The sequence below is a fragment of the Sorex fumeus genome, unplaced genomic scaffold (genome assembly GCF_029834395.1).
Source record: "Sorex fumeus unplaced genomic scaffold, SorFum_2.1 ptg000036l, whole genome shotgun sequence".
NCBI lineage: Eukaryota > Metazoa > Chordata > Mammalia > Eulipotyphla > Soricidae > Sorex > Sorex fumeus.
The window spans coordinates 5,957,479-5,977,076 of NW_026606093.1; positions in this window are offsets into that span (position 1 = coordinate 5,957,479).

Below are 19,598 nucleotides of genomic sequence, written 5' to 3' on the forward strand. Positions count from 1 at the left end.
ATTGGTGCATTTAGACCATTGACGTTGGGAGAGATTATTGTCACAGGGTTTTGTGCCATCTTTCTGTAAGGGTTTGTTGTGCTTGTAGGGGTTTTTCTTCTGTTACGGAAGCCCCCCTAGTCCTTCTTTTAAGTTTTGAGCCTATGAAGTTCCTGAGCTGTTTCACCGTGAAATAGTGTACGGTTCCTTCGAGTTTTAGTGAGAGTTTTGCTGGATAGAATGTTCTTAATGAGGCGTTCGTTTCATTTAGTTTTTTCACTATATCCCCCCATTGTCTTTGGGCTTGGAGGGTTTCCTCTGATAGGAGTGCTTCTTTGTACGTGATTCCCTTCTTTGACCTTGCTGCTTCTAGTACTGCGTCTCTATCCGTATCATCCATCATTCTGACTATGATGTGTCTTGGAGTGTTTCTGTTAGGTCTCTTTTAGTTGGTACCCTTTGGGCTCCTTGGATCTGGTTGCCTGCATTCTCCAGCTCTGGGAACTTTTCTGCAGTGATATCTTAACTGTGGCTTTTTCATTGCAGTTGCCTCCCCGTCCTTCTGGTACTCTGATGATTCTCCTGTTGTTCCTCTTGGATTCATCCCCGATTCGCTATTTTGAGGTCTTTTCCCGTGGTTTCTTGTTTTCTGTCAACTTTCTGCTGCTCATCTTCAAGCTCACTGATTCTGTCCTCGGCTGTAGCCATTCTACTGTTGAGGGCACCCATTGAGTTTTTTATTTCATCTCTTGAATCCTTTATTCATGATTTCTGTTTGTAGCTTTCCTATTTCTACTCTCATTTCTTCCTGATTCTGTTGACTGCCCATTCCACTGTTTCATTCAAGTCCTCTTTTAATTTCCTGGATGTCTTTTCCACTGTTTCTTTGAGTTCATTGAACATCTTCAACATTTCGACTCTGCATTTCTCATGGGAGAGACCATATTTGTGAGTGGCCTCTCTTGGGGCTTCTGGACTTTTTTCTTCATCTTCCCCTCATGGTGGGGATTTGTGCTGTTTCTTCATGTTCTTGTGGTAGTATGGAGGTGGGATCTTCCAGTCTATCAGTTTTCTATCTTCACTATCAGTTTTCCCTCTTGGTGCGATTCGGGATTCTAGGTGAGCTCGGTCTATGGGGGTCGCCTTTTTCCCCTTCAGCTTCCTCTCATGTGCTCTCTGTGGCTTATGTGCGGCCTCTAGTGACATTTCGGGGGATGTACTCTTTTACATTGGACTTGTACAGGTTCTTGTGTCTAAGGGTATTATGGTGCAGTTGGGGTAAGCTAGTGGATTATTGGCGTAATGTGTTTGAGATGGCCAGGGTATTCTCCCCCAAATTACCTGAGTCCAAAGATCTAGGAAAGAGGAAAATAAGAGTGGCTGGTGCCCTCAGAGGAGGTCCTGCTCCTGGCCACGCCCCCTGGCTCGGAGGCCACACCTGCCTGCAGGACAAGGCCTCTTGCTGGTTCCTGGGAAGAGGGGATTCAGAAGCGGTGGGGGGGGTGGTGTGAGGGGGGTTGCTGGGGACCGGTGGGAGCTCTGGGAGTTGCTCCTCCAACCCACCTGCGGGACACGGTGGCACGCTGATTAATTTTACCTTTGTATTTTTTTCTCCAAGCAAATTGAACCATCCTTATATCCTAAGTTGTTCGAGAAAAATCTAGATCCAGATGTATTCAACCAGATCATTAAAATTCTGCATGACTTTTACATTGAGTAAGTAGGATTTTTTTAAGTTAACTTCCTATTGTAATCTATATTTTTTCTGGTTATTTGGAACATTAATTCTACTATCACAGTACTGCTTATATAGCCAAACTAACTCTCCATTTAGTTTTACTGTTGCAGAATTGTAAAGAGATGGTGTGTTTTAGCCATAAAAAAGGGAAATTATTTGTTTTGGGGAAAAGTGATCTTGAAAGTTATTTTAATGGGAAGGCTAATAATGTGATGGAAGTGGCAAGGTATAGCAGAATATCTGTGTCAAGCCTCCTATTTAAGACTAATACTATTTCTTAGGCCTGAGCAATAGTACCAGCGGGAGTAAGGCGTTTCTCTGCCTTGCACAGGGCCAACCCAGATTCAGTCCCTAGCACCACACACTGTTTCCCGTGCTCTGTCAGGAATAACCCCTGGCCAGAGTCAGGAGTAAGGTGACAAGGTGGGCCCAAAACAAGAATATTATAATTTTCTTCAGTTGACTTGGTAAGTCTTTCTGTTTGGGCATTTAAAATACAGAGAGTCTCCAGTTTTGTTTTGTTTTGTTTTTGAAAAGACAGGGGAAGACTTCATATATATTTACTGGAAAGATTGTGTTAGTAAACAGAATTCAGTGAATTACTTTAAGTTGCTTATTGCTTTTTATATTTGGCTTATTTCAGGAAAGAAAAACCATCACTCATTTTTGAAATTTTGCAAAGGCTCTCTGAATTACGACGATTTGATATGGCCGTGAGACCCTGAGAAAAAAAGTAAGTTCTTTGAAGAAATCTTTATATTTTCTTTGTTTTTATATTCATACATGTCTCCTTATTCAACAAATGACTGTGAATATTTAGTATTTACTGTGTGCAAGGTACATACAATCAAATTTAATTATAATCAAATCAGTTACTTTAAGTAGAGTTAAGACCGATTCATTCATTTATTTTGCTTTTTGGGTTACACCCAGCGATGCTCAGGGTTTATTCCTGGCTCTGCACTCAGGAATTACACCTGGCGATGCTTGGGGGACCATATGGGATGCTGGGGATTGAACCCAGGTCAGCCACGTCCAAAGCAAATGCCCTACCTGCTATGCTATCGCTCTGGCCCCTAAAAACATCTTTTTTTGGTTTTGGAGGGCTAGCTCCTGATGGTTCTCAGGGCTTAGTCCCTGCTCTGCACTCAGAGATCGTTCTGGCCGACTCGGGGGACCATGTGGAATGCCAGGGACCGAAACTGCTTGCAAGGCAGTACGCTACCCACAGTCCCATCTCTCTGGCCCCAAAGGTAAGGTTTTTAGTCCTGTCAACAACGTTATTATGACGTGTAGGATTGATTATGATTCTTCTGTTGCAAAGTGGGAAACCAGGGCATAGGGAGGAACTTGGCGAGGAATTTGACCAAGGTCCCATAGATAGGACTCTGGACCCTGGATTTAAACATAGGCCACCTGTCTCTGTAATCTGGTCTCTCTATTTGAAAATGCAGTGATGGTGTAACGGTTTCATTTTTATTGTTGGGAACCGTATAGAGTTCCTGATGGCTGCAGGCGCAGGAGGGGGCGTGCACTGGAGTATAAGCCATTGCATGAGAGCTTTGATGTCAGCTCAACCCCTGCAGAAGTACAAGAGTCAGGGGAAAGGAGTGAGGGAGAGTCTTGGATGGAAGATATAGAACAGAGGAACTGCAGCAGGAAAGAAAAAACTGAATTCAGAATATTGAAAACAATCCATTGTAGAGGCACAATGAGTGGCAGGTGAGGAACCTCAACAATTGATTCCTTATTCGCTAAATAAGCATCTAAATAATTAGATCCCTGAAATCTCAGTTTGCAGCATAAAGTGTCGCTTTGGAAAACTAAGTTTAATCAAACTGTGCAGAAAGATTATTACCTAGAATTTTGGTTTGTACTTTGGTTTGAGAAAAATGATTAGCATTCTTTTATTTTTTAAAATGACAAAAACTCACTGTACTATATTCAGGTACTTTTAGCTTGAGAAGCTAAGTTCCTAGCTGTGAAGTGGAATGAGTCTGAGTCACTAGGAAAAATATTTTTCAGGGGCCAGAGAGAGAGGCCGGGGCCGGGCACTTGGCCTTGCCTGCTGTTGGCGCCTGCTCAGAGCCCAGCACCACATACGGTCGCCTGGGCCTCTGGGAATGCCCTGAGCACCACTAGATACGGCGCCAAACCAAACAAGAAATAACAGTAGAAAGCTTTAGATTGTACTTGGGAAAGTGGATGTGTGAGCACTGTAGAGATTTGGGGGTTGGTGCCGCATGAGCAGTGCTTGGGGTGGGGGTGCAGGTGCTGGGAATCAGACTTGGGGGCCTCTTTGGCAGACACGCGTGCCAGCCTCTGAACTATCTCCCCTCCCTTTGGAGAGGTTTTAAAGAGAAGGTCTTAAAACATCGCAGTTTCTGTTTTCCATATTGCGAACAGCCCCTAAAAATTTCGTTAAGAACCATTCCTTTTTTTAAACACTCTTCTGACCGGATCTGCTTCCGTTCAGTCCTGGTGCCCAACCACGCCATCGTTCAGTATGCAAAATTGCTAAACTTGTTTTAGATTCCTTGCGTTTGCCTCTCCCCCAGTTTGCAGTATCTTCTCTCATTCTTCATCTTGTTGTTGTCCTCATCGCATTCAGTTTCCCTCTCACAGTCACCCCCTCAGAGGCCTACTTGGAGAAACCGCCACTTCCTCTCCCTCATCACTACTTATTACTGTTTCATTTTTCTTCCTAGTAAGTAAATGGATAATAAATACACAGATTGTTGTATATTTATGATAACATAAAAATACCTTTTACAGAATTGTTATTTTCTTATAATAAATATGCAGATAATGTATTTATTCTAATATACTGAATTTTGTATATTTATTATCTCCCCGGGCTGGAGCGATAGCACAGCGGTAGGGCGTTTGCCTTAGGCCGAGCTGGGTTTGATTCTTCCGCCCCTCTCAGAGAGCCCTGCAAGCTACCAAGAGTCTCTCACCCGCACAGCAAAGCCTGGCAAGCTACCCATGATGTATTCCATATGCCAAATTCAGTAACAGCAAGTCTCAAAATGGAGACGTTACTGGGCCCGCTCAAGCAAATCGATAAACAACGGGACGACAGTGACAGTGATTATCTCCCCATAATAGAATGAAACTCCCTCAGAGCAGGAGCCTTTCTTGTTTTCTGGGCCTCGGAATAGAGAACAGTGCTTAGTCTATAACAGCCTCTCAGCATGCATTTGTTGGACATACTAGAGTCTGACCACTTGTATAAGTTCAGGTGTACCCAAAGAATGTGATATGCTTTTCAGAGTGGCCTGCCCAGATTACTGTCTTGCTTGGGTTACTGCTGTCAGCTAAATTCAATTTTGGTCCCTTACAGTGGTTCCTGGCATGTGACGAAGAATCCAGTTTCTCTTGGTTATTATCTTTCATTAATACTGTCATTAAAAGATAATGGAAAGACAATAAGTAACTGAAAAACTTGAACCATAACCATGTTTATTCTAAAGTGTTGAGTGTGAGGGGCAGGAGAGTTACCACAGTGGCGGGATGCTTGCCTTGTTTAAGTAAATAGCTCATCAAACATGATTTGTAGTGATCACTGCTGAGGCTCAATTTATAGGAGTATCACTGTCACTGTCACTGTCCTCCCGTTATTCATCAGTTTGCTCAAGCAGGCCCCGTAACATCTCCATTGTGACACTTGTTACTGTGTTTGGCATAGGGAATATGTCACATGTAGCTTGCCGGGCTCTCCGAAGGGAGTGGAGGACTTGAACCCGGTTTGGCCAGGTTGGCTGCGTGCAAGGCAAACGTTCTACCTGCTGTGTTATAGTAGCATAAAAATTGTAAAATAATGATGATAAGTTTGAAATATAATTTATTGACATAGTAGTATATAAAAGTGTTCTTGTTACTCAGATGAGGCACACTTTTAAAAATTTCTACATTGAGTTAATTTATATTATGTCATTAAAGATGTAGACAGAAAGTGAAGTATTCTAGCAAAAAAGAATTTCATTGGAGTGCTGTACGATTTCTTATTCTTGGGTTGCCTTTTTAAAATATTTGAATTAGAGTTATAATAATACTAATGATTATTGCTTTAAAATGTAAAAAGTTTTTGTTTTACATTTCAGAGTATCCCTTTTAATTTTTGTTCCAGTTAGATTTATAAAATGGTGATTTAACATGGAGAATTTTTTTCCCCTTTCCAGTTGCACGTGTATTGTTCAATCACATAGATAAATCAGGATTGAAGAATACGTCTCTTGAAGAACTCAAGAAAAGATATGGTGGTTGACTTCCATTTTTACTGAAATTAGTTACCTTTGATCTTAATAAGTAAAATTTTCTCTACTGAAAATAGTATGTGTGGCTTTTTAAGGAAATGGTATCATACAGAAAAGGACTGGATATAATGAACTATAAAGTGAATTGTAATTGAAAATTGAAGTGAACTTAAGTGAAATATTTAAAAGTCTTATTCTGAAACAAAACTCAATAATAAAATGTATTTGTAAAGATAGTAGTTTGTATCATTTAAAAATCTTAAATCTGTGACTGGAGATAGAGCTACTAGTGGTAGAGCATTTGCCTTGCCTATGTGAACCCTGAATCTGATTCCTAGCACTGTAAAAAAACAAATTTTTTAAGTTTAGATCTAGGTACACTCTTCTGTATCTCAAAGTGTTCCATTATTTCTGCACTTTAATGAGTTTTATAGCCAAGGGGCAGAGCTGTTTGTTAGCGTATGAACTGAGAGGCAATTAAATAGGTAACCAGGTCGTTTATAAAACTTTTTAATATTGTACCACTTCACTAATGTAAAATCTGTTAGCTGCAGGGTATTTGCTTTCAGTATTAAGTTGAAAGAAGACTGACGTTAGCTCATTTGAAAAAGTCCAGTGATGTCTTCGTTCAAGTCCAGTACTTTTGCTTTCAGTAGTTTACAGTCCACACCCATCGGCAACATAGGCACAAGCAGTGAGCTGATGCTGCTGTAAACATACTAGTCTACAAATGTTTTATATCTGACTTTGTTTCCTACCGTTGGTTAACCTGAGGAAGAATTCGCATTCAAGAGGTTGTGTGTTGACTTTTGAATGATTTGAAGAGTTTTTCAAGTCTTTAATACACGGTATCTTGATATGTAAATGTCCTTTTATTAATTTTTTTGATATATGTATAAGATAGGTTAGAGTTATTGCCATTTCTAATACAAAACTGCAATAAGTGATCTTCTTATGATTATAGAGCTTTGAAAGTATAGAGAAGGTTCAGAAATTGCTGTCCTCTCTCTCTCTCTCTCTCTCTCTCTCTCTCTCTCTCTCTCGCCTTCTTTTGTTTTGTTTTTCTTTTCGTTTTGGGCCACACCCTTCTGTACTCAGTGCTTCTTCCTGGCAGGGCTTGGGGGACCATATATAGTGCAGGAGATCAGACCGGGGCTGGCTGCTTGTAAGGCAAATGCCCTCTGCCCGCAGGACTGTCTCTCCTGCCCCTGTCTTCTAACTCTTCGTGTGTAGCTGCTTGAATTGCTCCAAACTGTATATTAATATGTGTTACCAGCATAGGGATCAGGGACCAAAGATGTAGAAGTCCCATCATTTACCTTAGAATTTGCATTAATTAAAAAAAACTGAAAGAATTTATGTGAACTTGTTTTTCCTTCGGAAATGATTTCATGGTGTAGTTAAGGCAAAAGGCTCTGGACACTGACTCTCAGGTCTGGATTCTGGCTTCATCTTCCATTTGGCTTCTGGGACTGGATCCGGCATGTCTCTTTGGGTCACCAGTGTTTTGACTTCCCTTGTCACTTGATCATTTCAACCTCAGTACATGTTTGCAGAATTAAAGGAAATAAGCACATTTTGTGTTTGGAACAGGGCTAGACACATAGTAAGCACATAGCAAACTATTATTACAGTGATTTTTCTGAAAGTAGTTGAAATGAAGTATGATTTGTTGCTTTACTGCAAAGAAGCACTGATGTAGTTATCTTATTTTACAGTTGTTTTGAGTTTTCGTTTGCATGACCAAAAGTGTATGCCTTTGACTCACTGTGCAAGGTCACTTGATCACTTGATCACTTGACTTCCTGTTAATCGTAGATTTGCTCGAGCGGGCACCAGTAACGTCTCCATTTGTCCCTGTCACGTGCTAGTGTAACCCAGTGGCGTCTGTTCGTTCTAGGAACACGAAGAGCCTCAAACCGATCGTTCAGGGTCTTGACGAAGAAGTCTGACCATCTGGTAGGTGGGCGGGCACGCGGTCTTTTGACGTCCCATGGAATCCAGTTGGTAACGGCTCTAGTCCAGCGGTCATCTCCAGATCTCATTACGTGTCCAGCCCATCTGATTTTCGATGCCTTGGCAAACAAGAGAGGTCCCTGATTCTTGACCATCAGCGGAGGTCAAAACTCAGGATTCGGGGCTGGAGAGATAGCATAGCGCGTAGGGCGTTTGCCTTGCACGAGGCCGACCTGGGTTCGATTTCCTGCATCCCATATGGTCCCCTGAGCACCGCCAGGAGTAACCCCTGTGCATCGCCAGGTGTGACGCAAAAAGCAAAAAAAACCCTCCGGATTCTTTCTCTCATTTGAGTGAAGTGTGATACTCCTAGCATAGCTCTTTCAATTCCTCACTGGGAGACCCGAAGAGCGTTCTCGTCCTGTTTTCGTGGGGCTCAGGACTCTGAGGCGTATGCTAATACCGCGCAAGGTAAACTCTTTAAACCTCAGTTTGGGAGACGGGAGAGACTTAGTACAGCAGGCCGGGCGTTTGTGTTGCACACAGCTCACCCAGGTTCAGTCTCCAGCAACCCTGACGGACCCCCGAGCCCTGCCACGAGTGATTGTGAGTGCATACCGGGAGTAAGCACCCCTAGGCGTGGCCACAAAACAACACAAAAACCTAGACTCTCCGTTTCTACTTCAGTTAAAATGAGAGTAAGGGCCTACGCCTGCCTCACCTGGCGACTTCTGTGTTCCCCGTCCCCAGCTCCTCAGACCAGAGCCAACGCAGAGCGTGCCTTCATTGCATCAAGCCCAAGGGAGCGCAGCATAGAACATGAAGTGTCTGGAGCAGAAGGGATTCTGCCTTGTGGCCATGCAGTTCTGCAGGACCCCGAGCACCTCCCACAGCAGCGTATCGCCGGTCCCTCTGTTCTTCCCAGAGCTTGTGAAGTTCATGAACTCTGGACCCACGGTGAGTTGGTCTGCTTGGGACTGAGTGTTGTGAAGTTGCTGACTGGGGAGACCAACCCAGCAGATTCTCAGTCTAGCACCATTCAAGGGACTTTTGCATTCAGGTTGGCAGCAACATCGTTCATCGTCGTGACTCAATAAAAAGTGCTGAGAAAGAAGTTGATCTGTGGTTTCAATCTGAAGGATTGGTGAGTCACAAGTCCTGTGCTTTCCACTGCACCTATGCGTGAAGGGGAAAAAGTGTCAGACCCTGTGGTGATTGTGGATAGAGCTCTTCATCTTGACATGGAAGCAATTGGAGCAAGTTACCGTTAATTTTTGGAAAGTGAAAGAATAGTCAAATAATAAGCATTTTCTTCAGAGGCTCTTAGAAGGAATGAGCTAATACATGGAATATTTGCTCCAGTGCCTTTCATAAGATTGCTTAGTGATATTTGTTAATACTAGTCAGTACCGTGGCGATCAAGACGCCAGAGGAGAACGTCCCCAAATGGTTTCTTTTTGGAAATCCAGTTCTTCACTGTTAATGCCTTTTTTACTCGATCATAATTCTTAGATTAGAATTTGCATTATTGACAGCAATACCAGGCTTGCCATTCCATGACTTCTCAAATCGTTGTTTCGTTTCTACTAGGTTCAGTCCATTGATAGACGGGCTGGAGCAATAGCACAGCAGGTGATTCACGCGGCCGACCTGGGTTTGATTCCCTGCACTATTTATGGTTACCCCACGCCCTGCCAGGAGTGATCCCTGAGAGCAGAGCAAGAGGTGAGACCTAAGTACAGCTGCGTGAGGCTCAGAAGCAGTAGTAATTGTAACTACTATTGTAATTTTTACGGTAATTACAGCATGATTAAGATTAGACTCCAAGTAACTATACAGTACCAAGCCTGAGTTTCTTTCCATTCATTCCTAATGTTTAGCCTTTACCAGAGTTTTGTTTAATATTAAGAAAGTTAATGTTAATGAAGTGATTCGTCAATTTTACAAATATTAAGTGCACCAACAGGCATGAAAACAAGTGATCAAACGTGAATTCTGCTCTCACAGATGAAATTTAATGGGGATAAACCTAGCTAGAGCATGATCAGTCCTGTGTCAGGAGGGGGATCATAGTGTTAGGGTCGAGACGCTCGCCGCCCGTGAAGGAAGACTCCAAGAGACTTTCTCATGCAACGCGCACAGGGTTTATTGTCCAAGCATGTTGGGGCTCACTACACGGCCCGCAAACAGGACAGAGGCAGAGAGCCCCGAGGCAAAAGACAGTGGGTTTTTATAACCAAGAATAAACAAAGGAATCTTACAGTACAGCAGTCTGCAGCTTTACCAAGAACAGCAAGACACTTGCTCAAGATTAACTTCCTCGGAATATCTGAGCACTTGTCCCTATATCTGGCCCAACCACGAGGTCCTAGCAGGGTGTAGGTGGGAGCTACATTATAACTCTTTCGAGCCAGCTTTTGCAACTCTAGCTTTCACAGCTTTTACAGTTTTCTGGTTAACTCTTTCCTACCACGTAACTCTTTCATGACTCTATTAGCCCGGGCGGCCTTTACATTTCTATCTCTGGCCTTACAATGGGAAGAGCAAAGGCAAAATAAAAGTATCTTTGAGAAACTTTGTTTGCATCACAGACTGAGAGCTGGAGGAAAAAGCCAAGATTTGGTATTTGGACAAAAAATAACTTGTCTATTACATCAACTGTATCCCAATACACACAGAATATAGTTATGTTGACACTTTGTAAAGTTTTACTCTGACCATCCTGGGAAGAATTACTGTGTTACTCTGGAGTGAGGAAAACTTTTTATAAGATTCTTTTTATAATTATGGGAAGATCTGGAGTACCAACCATAAGTGAAATGAAGGGAATGGAGACATACTTAGTAAGTAGGTTCAAGTCATCAGGGAAATGTGAATTAAAATCAGTTTGCTCGAGCGGGCCCAGTAACGTCTCTATCATGAGACTTGTTGTTACTGTGTTTGTCGTATCGAATACGTCACGGGTAGCTTGCCAGGCTCTGCCGTGAGGGCGAAATACTCTCAGTAGCTTGCCGGGCTCTCCGAGAGGGGCGGCAATGAAATCTAGTCACCAGTGAAACTGGCACATATCACAAAGAACAAAAACAACCAGTGTTGGCAAGGATGTTGGGAAAGGGACCCTCATTCGTTGCTAGTGGGAATGTGGACGAGTTCAGCCTTTGGAGAAAACAGTTCTGGACACTTATAAAATAAGTAGGAATTAAGCTCATCTCTCTTCTTGGCATTTACCCCAAGGACTGAAGAAGTCTATTCAGAAAAGACAGTTTCATGTGGATGTCCATTGTGGCATTTTCCAGAATGGTCAAAACCGGACTAAATGCTGCATCTACACCATGGAATAGTACTGGCTTTAAGGAAAGAAGAAACCATGCCGTTTCCTACTACTTGGGTGGGTCTGGGGACTGTCAGCCGAGCAGTGTTAGGGAAGGGACAGACAAGAACGGTCTCTCACATATGTGGATATAAAGAAACAAAGAGGGAATAGCAAAGACTCAAAGGCCTTCTTACTTCTTACAGGGATGGCGCTGGTTTTCAGTGGTCGGCTTGCCACTAGGGAGGAGAGGTTAGCACAGGAAAGAGCATGACACTGATAGAGGGAACGGGCTCTCAGAGGAGAAGGTGCTGGAAGGTGGGGAACTGTTACTCGTGATGCCCTGTCAGTAGTAATTACGTAAAACAAAGTGATGGGGGACCATGTGGTGCTGGGATTGAACTGAGTCAGCTGCGTGCAAGATAATGTGCTTTAGCCCCTATCCTGTTTTCTAGTCTGCTCTCCATTTTTATATCAACAGTTTTAGAAAAGTAGCACCGGAGCACTGTCCTCCCACTGTTCATCGATTTGCTCCAGCGGGCCCAGTAACGTCTCCATCGTGAGACTTGTTGTTACTGTGTTGTTGTTCCTGTGTTCGGCATATCGACTACATCATGGGTAGCTTTTCAGTTATTCGTTGTTGTTACTGGTATTTGGCATATTGGGTATGCCACAGGGAGTTTGCCAGACTCTGCGGTGTGGGCAGGCTACATTCGGTAGCCTGACAGTTTGTCCAAAGTAGGAATGAGATAATAACATGTCATAATTAGATGTTGTGCGGCCGCAAATGCAGCCGCGCGGTTCCGGGAGCTGGTTTTTATAGTCTCTGGGTCTTGCCCGTTGATGGGATTACACGGCGCCAGGGGGCCAGTTGGTGGGTGTGACCCCTGCCTACCGAAATTTGGAGGATCTGGGTGGAGGATGCTCGGCCCCAGTCCGAAAATAGCTTTTCAGTACTATATTTTTATTGTAAAAAGCAGAAACAAAACGCAGGAAAATATTGGTTTACTTTCATCCGCAAAAAAAGATTCTTGTTACATGTTTTCAGGAATAAGTTTTATAAATACAGAAATATATTTGAAGACCAATACAGGACATACCTCTCTGTGCTGTTATAATTTTTTTTCAGCCACAAAAAGACAAATTTTTTTTCTTATTAGCAATTATGTATTTCTTTGTTGAAATCCATTATCTGCATGTTGCATTGTAAAATCTTTCTTGGGTAGTTAGGCCATTTCCAGTCCCTTCCTGTTTTAAGTATCAGAGTGTTAGACAGGATCCAGTCTGCAGTCTTTCATCCTTAGCCATTGTCCTTGGGAAAGGGCTTAAGTGGTGTGTGCCCCGAGGCCTCAGTTCCCAGTCCTGGCCCATGGAACTGAAACTTCCAGCCTGAGACTTGACTGTCTTTCCCACACACACACACACACTGGTTGTGTGGACTTGTAAAATCTGTTTACTCATTTGTTGAAATTCTGTACCATTCACGGCCTCCCTAGCAGTTCTCAGGGCCTGGGTGCCATTCCTAGGGCAATATTGAACCAACTGCAACCAGAGTTTCAGTGCTCAGACCCAGTCACATGGTGCTCCTGGGGTCCCTGGCACCATTGCAGTGAAGCTGTGGGTGTCCTCGGAAGTAGCCTAGATTGGAGTAGGGACCTTCCTCGCAAGTTTGGGGTGGACAGTAATATATCACTGGCTGATCTAGGACATCGCCTGCACCAGATCTGGAGTCAATCGTTTGTTGAAGAGGCCCTGGTTTTGGGGGGATTGATATTCAGAAACCAGCACTCTCTCTCCACTCTCACTGTTAATAGGCCACTTCTAGCAGACCTAGATCAGGTGTTGCTGGGCCTGGGTCAGTCTATTTGAATTGACCTCAGTTCATCTGTTTTAGTGAGTCTTTACTTAAACCGAACTGTGGGGTTTCTTGTCTCATTTGAATATATTAGGGCATTTGCTTGATCTCACAAAATACCCAACATGGTTATGGCGAACCCCGGAGAGACAGTACAGTGGGGAAGGTGCTTGCCTCGGACCCAGATTAGTGGCGAGAGTGAAAGAGGAAGTCTCAATTTCCCCAGATGCTGTGAGCACCTCCATTTGAACTGTCTCCATTCCAGTATTCCTGCAAAATCTTGGGCTCTTCCTGAGAAAGGAAAGTTTAGTCATTTCCCAAGACCCTGATTTCTGCCCCAGAGCTTCAGCTCACCAGTGACTAAGACAATGGGCAGGACCTAAGGCAAATAGTCAACTGGAGAACCCAGTAGACCCTGAGGAGCCAGACCTCTCTGGAGGATCCCTGCATCCTCTGTAGCATGCTTGTCCCTTCACAAGTGAACACACACACACACACACACACACACACACACACACACACGTTGAGATGCAACAGAGTTAACCTATAAAACCCCACAGAATGAGCCCTGCTTAATTTAGTCCTATCCGAAGTTTCTCCCCACTTGGGGAGTTCCTTTTCCTTTCTCTTCTCCTTTCTCAGACTGTTCTGGTTTCGCACACTGTGCCCGAGCTTGCTTATCGTTCAGTGTGTTCACTCGGGGACTGGCTGGACAGAGACCCGCCATCGCTGCTGCTGGCAATTTTCTATTGTTGTGGGGCCGGGGGAGCTTTCGGGCTGCACCTGCTCTTGCTCAGGGCTCTGACAGCGCTGGGCTGGGGATTGCTCCTGGTGGTGCTCAGAGGATTTTGTGGTTGGGACACGGAACCAGAGTTAGCCGTGAGCAAGGTGGGCGCCTTCATGCCTTGCGCTCTCTCTCCTCTGAAAAGCTTCTCTGGCTGGGTTTTGAAGCTCGCCTAGAGGTGATTGGAGTCGATTTTTGTCTCGAGCCCCGGGGGTCACTTCCAGACACCTCGGGGGATTGTGAGGTCCTGGAGCTGAAAGCTGGAGATCCTCTATGGAAAACATGTGCTCCAACCCTTTGAGTCCTTGTGCTGGCCCTGATACCGGTTTCTTCTGGGAAAATTAGGAGGTATGATTCGACAAATTCAAACAGGCTGTTTTTGGAAGAACGAAGTGGGTTTCCCTTCCTTCCCTCCTTTCCTCTCCCTCCCTCCGTCCCTCCTCCTCTACCTCCCTTCCATCTATCCTTCTACCAGTATTGAACTTGGGCTCACAGAGGCAAGGCCTGTGCACTATTGCTGAGCTACACCCTTGGGCCCTCTAGGCCTATTTTTCTGTTTGAAAAACTTTTGGTCCGTCCCCAGAGGTGCTCAGGGCTTCCTCCTGGCTCTGTACTCAGGGCTGACTCCTGGTAGGGCTCAGGGACCAGTGGTGTTTCCCGGGATTGAACCCGGGCCAGACACATGCCTTACCCACCGTGCTGTCACTCCGGCTCCTCGGAGCGTTCTCTCAGGGGCACTGTAGCAGTCTTTCACTTCCGCTATTGTCTGACCCACTCGGCGTGACTGCAGCGGTCTCGTGAAGAGCATGATGCCTCCGTGTCTCCTCTAGGAGCGTGTGTCCGCCTCCCCTGCCCGACTCCCCTGGCCCTGGATGAGGGCAGAGGGAAGCCAGCCCAGACTTGAGGGCCGGAGGGCCCCCTCCGTCCCCTGGAGGCGCGAGCTGGCCCGGGGACGCCTTCAGCATGGGGGTGGCTTCTGTCTCGCAGTTCCTGCAGGCGACCGTGGGGGTGTGAGGATGACGATGGATTCTCTGAAAGACCGTTTTCCTGTGCCTGGTCCCCTGCCCTAGAGGGAGGCTGAGGCTGTTGCGGAGCCAGACGCGGGTGCCCCTTGCAGGAACTTTGCGCAGCAGAGACGCTCAGGCGACATGAGCCATGGCCGCGGTCGTGGCCTGTCCCCCAGTGGAGGTGGGGACAGTGGCACTCTGCAGTGCGGCTGGAGAGGGGGCCTGGGAGTGGGATCCACTGTCTGGGCTCTGGGTGGGGAGATTCGGGAGGATGCGCCTCTTACTCGGGCTTGGCTGCATGCCACAGGAGGCTTCACCCCTGCAGGCGCTCCTGCCCAAGCCCGGAGTTGGCACCCTAGTCCTGCCCGGCGTCCTGGTCACTCCTAGGCCTGGGCTCCCCTCAGTAGCTGCGGGCGGCCCTCTGATGAAAGCGTGCCGAGTGTCATCAGAACAGTCTCTGGGGCCAGGGGATGTTGGCTGGGGAAGAATTTCTGTGGGGGCCACTTTCCGTGAAGAGACCTTAGGGAGTCAGCCCGGGTCTGTGCTCCCTGGAGTTAGATTCTTCCTTCTGCTCCGTGGGCAGAGGAGGCCTGTCGGTGGAGGAGCCCCTAGAGCTCTGGGAGCAGAGTTGGGGGCAGGAGGTGGGCGGCACCTGCCTGCCTGCCGGGTCCGGGGCAGAGTCTTGAGCTGGGACTAGTCCTGTCCCTGAGAAGCGTCTCCTGCGTTGCTTGCCCACGGGCCCTGCCCATCGCAGATTATGGAGCGTCTCTGTCATCCCGACCCTTGATGCCCTCCCGCACCAGACAGCACGCCCCCGGGATGCCCAGGGACATTTCAGGAGCATGATTTCCCATCCTGGCATGGACCAGTCCCTCCCCACCCTGCCGTGTCCATCACAGGCTGCGCCCTTGTTGCCATCAGATGGGAGGGCGCTGGGCCTCTACCATCTGGGCCGTTGGCCTCCCTGGATCCTTCCCGGGCGAGGGTCTCCACAGGCGCCGCTCCCCGGCTGCTCGTTCTGGCCGAGGAGGGTCCCGGGGACTGAGCTCAGACCCAGCACCAGCTCCGCCCTCTCAACTCTCTGCCCTCTGTCCCTGCAGGAGGTCCTGGGTCTGCCAGGCCTTTGGGCCTGGCAAGTCCCGCTGCCTGCGCGTGAGAGGCTGGGCCGTGCTCAGCTGTGGGCCTAGGGGCTCAGGCCGCCGGCAGCAGCCCATGGAGAACACACAGGCATGCGGGGGGAGCACAGGGGCTGGGGCTCCGGCCTGGAGGCGCGAGGCCAGGAGCGTGTTTCTGCCCATTGAACTGCCCCTTGGAGGATGGCGCAGTGTGGACGGGAGCTGGAAGCCTAGTGCAAGGGAGTCCCTCTCCCGTTCTGCTGCCCTCTGCGGCACATGGATGCCCTCGTTTTGTGGGTAGCTGCACATTGAACCGGGGATCAGCCTGGGGGAGATCCCCGGCACCGCCCACGGCCCTCTGAGCACTGCCGAGAGGGATTCCCGAACACAGAGCCAGGAACAGCCCCTGAGCACGAGGAGCTGTGCCCCTCCCCCTCTCCCAGAAATACAGAACATGTGTGTGTGGTTGCGGAAGCACGGCCTGCCCCTGAGAAACATGCCCCGTGTGTGAGCACGTGTTTCGGGCACCTCGAGTGGCGCTCGGGAACAGGGAGGCCCCTGTGTCTGCCCTGCTCACTGGTGCAGGCCTGAGGGTTTGGTGTGTGGGCCTGGCAGGGCAGGGCCGCTCCTGGAGGGCGGCTGGGCCGTGGCTGGGGTCCAGCCTGGGGTCTCCCGCAGGCTGGGCCTGTGCTCTTCCACTTGACCAACACCCCCAACCATGCATTCAAGGTGACGTGCTCAGCACAGCTGCTCTGAAGAGGGAGTTCATGATTCAGAACCACGGGCCAGGGCTAGAGAGACAGTGCGGAGGTTAGGGGGCTTGCCTTGCACACAGCCAACCCGGTTCCCGTGTTCCCTGCAGCCTGGCAGGAGTGAGCTCCGAGCAAGAGCCAGGAGGAAGTCTGAGTCGAGCCAGGTGTTTGGTGCCACAGAGAAAAACAACAGCACAGCCAAAAACAGAATGATGGGAATTATGGGTATCAGGAGCAGAGGCTTTGTTCTCTTTCTCGAATTTTGGACATTCAAAGAATTAGATTGTCTTCTGTACATGTATGTATTTGGGGAACACAGCTGGCTGTGCACAGGATTGATTTCAGGCTCAGTGTTCCCGGGTCACTCCTGGTAGTGCTCTCAGAAGCGTGCGTGGTACCAGGGACGGAGCAGGGTCAGTCACGTGCAAAGCCAGCACTTCACCCCACGTCCTATGTTGCCAGCTCCTTGGATCACGGAAAACTTCGCTTTTTAGAGGGTGGGCGTGGAGATGTAGTACAGTTGTTAGGGTGCTTGCCTTGCACGCAGCTGCTCGGGGTTCACTCCCTGGCATGGCCTATGGCCCGCCAGTCACCACCGGGAGTAATTCCTGGTGCAGAACCAGGAGGAACCCCTGAACATGTCCACCTGGGGCCCCGACTCTAAAACCAAAAACTCACAAAGAACTTTTCCAGTGGCTGTTGGACCACTCTCAGCGGTGCTCAGAGCTCACCCCAGCTCTACACTCGGGGATCATTCCTGGTGAGGCTCAGGGAAAGCGAGTGGTGCCAGGGATGGAACCTGCGCCGGCTGTGTGCGTGGCAAGTGCTCTACCACTGTCTGATAGCTGCTAGAAAATAATCCTAGGATTGTTTTCTGAATTTTATATTCAGACTGTTTCTGCAAGTATATAGAACTTTTTCGAAGTTCCGTGATTTTTAACTGCAACTTTCAGCACTTAAGTGATCCCAATATCTAAAACTCTCCCACTTGGACACTGAGGTCTTCTCTTTAGAGGAACTAGTTAAGGAGAACTGCATGGGTTTTCAGCAGGGCCTGACTTGCACATCGGCGTAGTGGTGAAGCTCAAATAGAAACATTCCTTAATAGAGAAAACAAATGCCGGCGTCTGGGAATTGAGTTGATCAAGGGGCTACGTGCATGAAGTGGAACGAGGAGAGCCTCTTCAATAAATGGTGCCGGGACACCCAGAGAGTCACGTGCACTGAAATGCAACAGGAACTGCATCTCAGGCTGTACAGAGAGGAATTGAAAATGGATCGAAGACCTTGACTTCAAACTTTTTTCTTTTTGTTTATTTGACGGGCTGGGGCACAGCCAATTGTGCTCAGGGCTCACTCGTGAAGCTGAGCTTAGAGATCACTCCTGGCAGGGCAGGAAAGGGAGGTGGGGGCCACCATATGGGTGCTGAGATGGCTTTGTGTACGGCAAGCATCTTACCTGCTATACTATTACTGAACCCCTCAAACCCGCTTCTGTAAACTATATTGAGGAAAACATGGGCAAGACTCTCCAAGATCTTCACTTCAGAGGTGTCTTATAATCCCGTAAGCCAAAAATCAAAAGCGATCTAAAGAAATGATGTGACATCAAACCACAAGAAGGTTTTCACTCTGAGGAAATGAGACCTAAAAGAAAAAGCATGATTGGGAGAAGACGTATGCATACACATCAAAAGACTAATAGCGAGACTTACACAGCACTCTCCAAGCTCAGCATCAACCAGACAGTCACCCAGAAGACATGAGGAGAGGAGGTAGGCAGACGCCTCTCCAGATGAGACATAAAGATGGCTTTGGGCATATACAAAAGTGCACATCTTCACTGATTATCAGTGAAATGCAAGTCAAAACTCTCGTAAACATCAGCAAGGCTGGTCTGTATGAAAAAGCCTGACTCTCACACCAACGGAACAGAATTGAGAGTCTAAGACAGATGTGCTCAGGGATCTGGTGAGTTAATCTTCGACAGAGGAGCTAGGAGTGTGAACTGAAACTGGGAAATTGTCTTCCAAAAGTGGCACTGGGAAAACTAGCCAGCCACTTGGGAAGAAGTGAACCCAGACCCCTACCTCGTGTTACCCCAAAGTGAGTTCCAAGTAGATGAAAGACCTTGGTATCAGACCTCAATCCATTCATTCGACTGAAGACATCCTAGGCAAAACTCGTTGTGACATTTGTTTCCAGGTGTGCGTGTGTGTCTGTGTGAGTGTGTGTGCCTGTGTGAGTGTGTGTGTATTGTGAGTATGTGTCTGTGTGTGTGTTGAGGTTCTGGGGATCGAACCCAAATCACATGCATGTAACGAATAAACTCTGCTGCTAAGCCATTGCCCCAGACCTAATGTGTACTTTGAACATTAGTATTTCCAAGACCATTTCATTCCCTCACTGAGTCTCATAAGTATTCACTGAGACACTACGAAGACGAAGCTAATTTCAAAAAGCTGTCAGGGCTGTTAGGGTGCTTGTCTTGCATGTGATGAACCAGGTTCGATCCCTGGCACCCCATCTGTCCCCAAAGCCTACTGGGAGTGATCTCTGAGTGCAGAGCCAGGAGTCAGCCCTGAGCCCTGCTGGGTTGGCCCCACAACCAACAAAAGAAAAAAGCTGCAGCTTGAGGAAAGGGATTTATTCAAAGGGGAGGCAGAGGCAGAGTCCCTTCAGCTTGAGTCCCTTCAGCTGGGGACAGGGCGTCGCTGGGGGCAGGGCTCAGCATCAGGGTGGTTGTTAAATTGGATTGTGACTCAACAATTGGGCTGGAGGGCCTGGCCTGGATTCATCTGATCCTCTTCTTTGTAGCGTGGTGGTGGTTTGGTGAGTGCGAA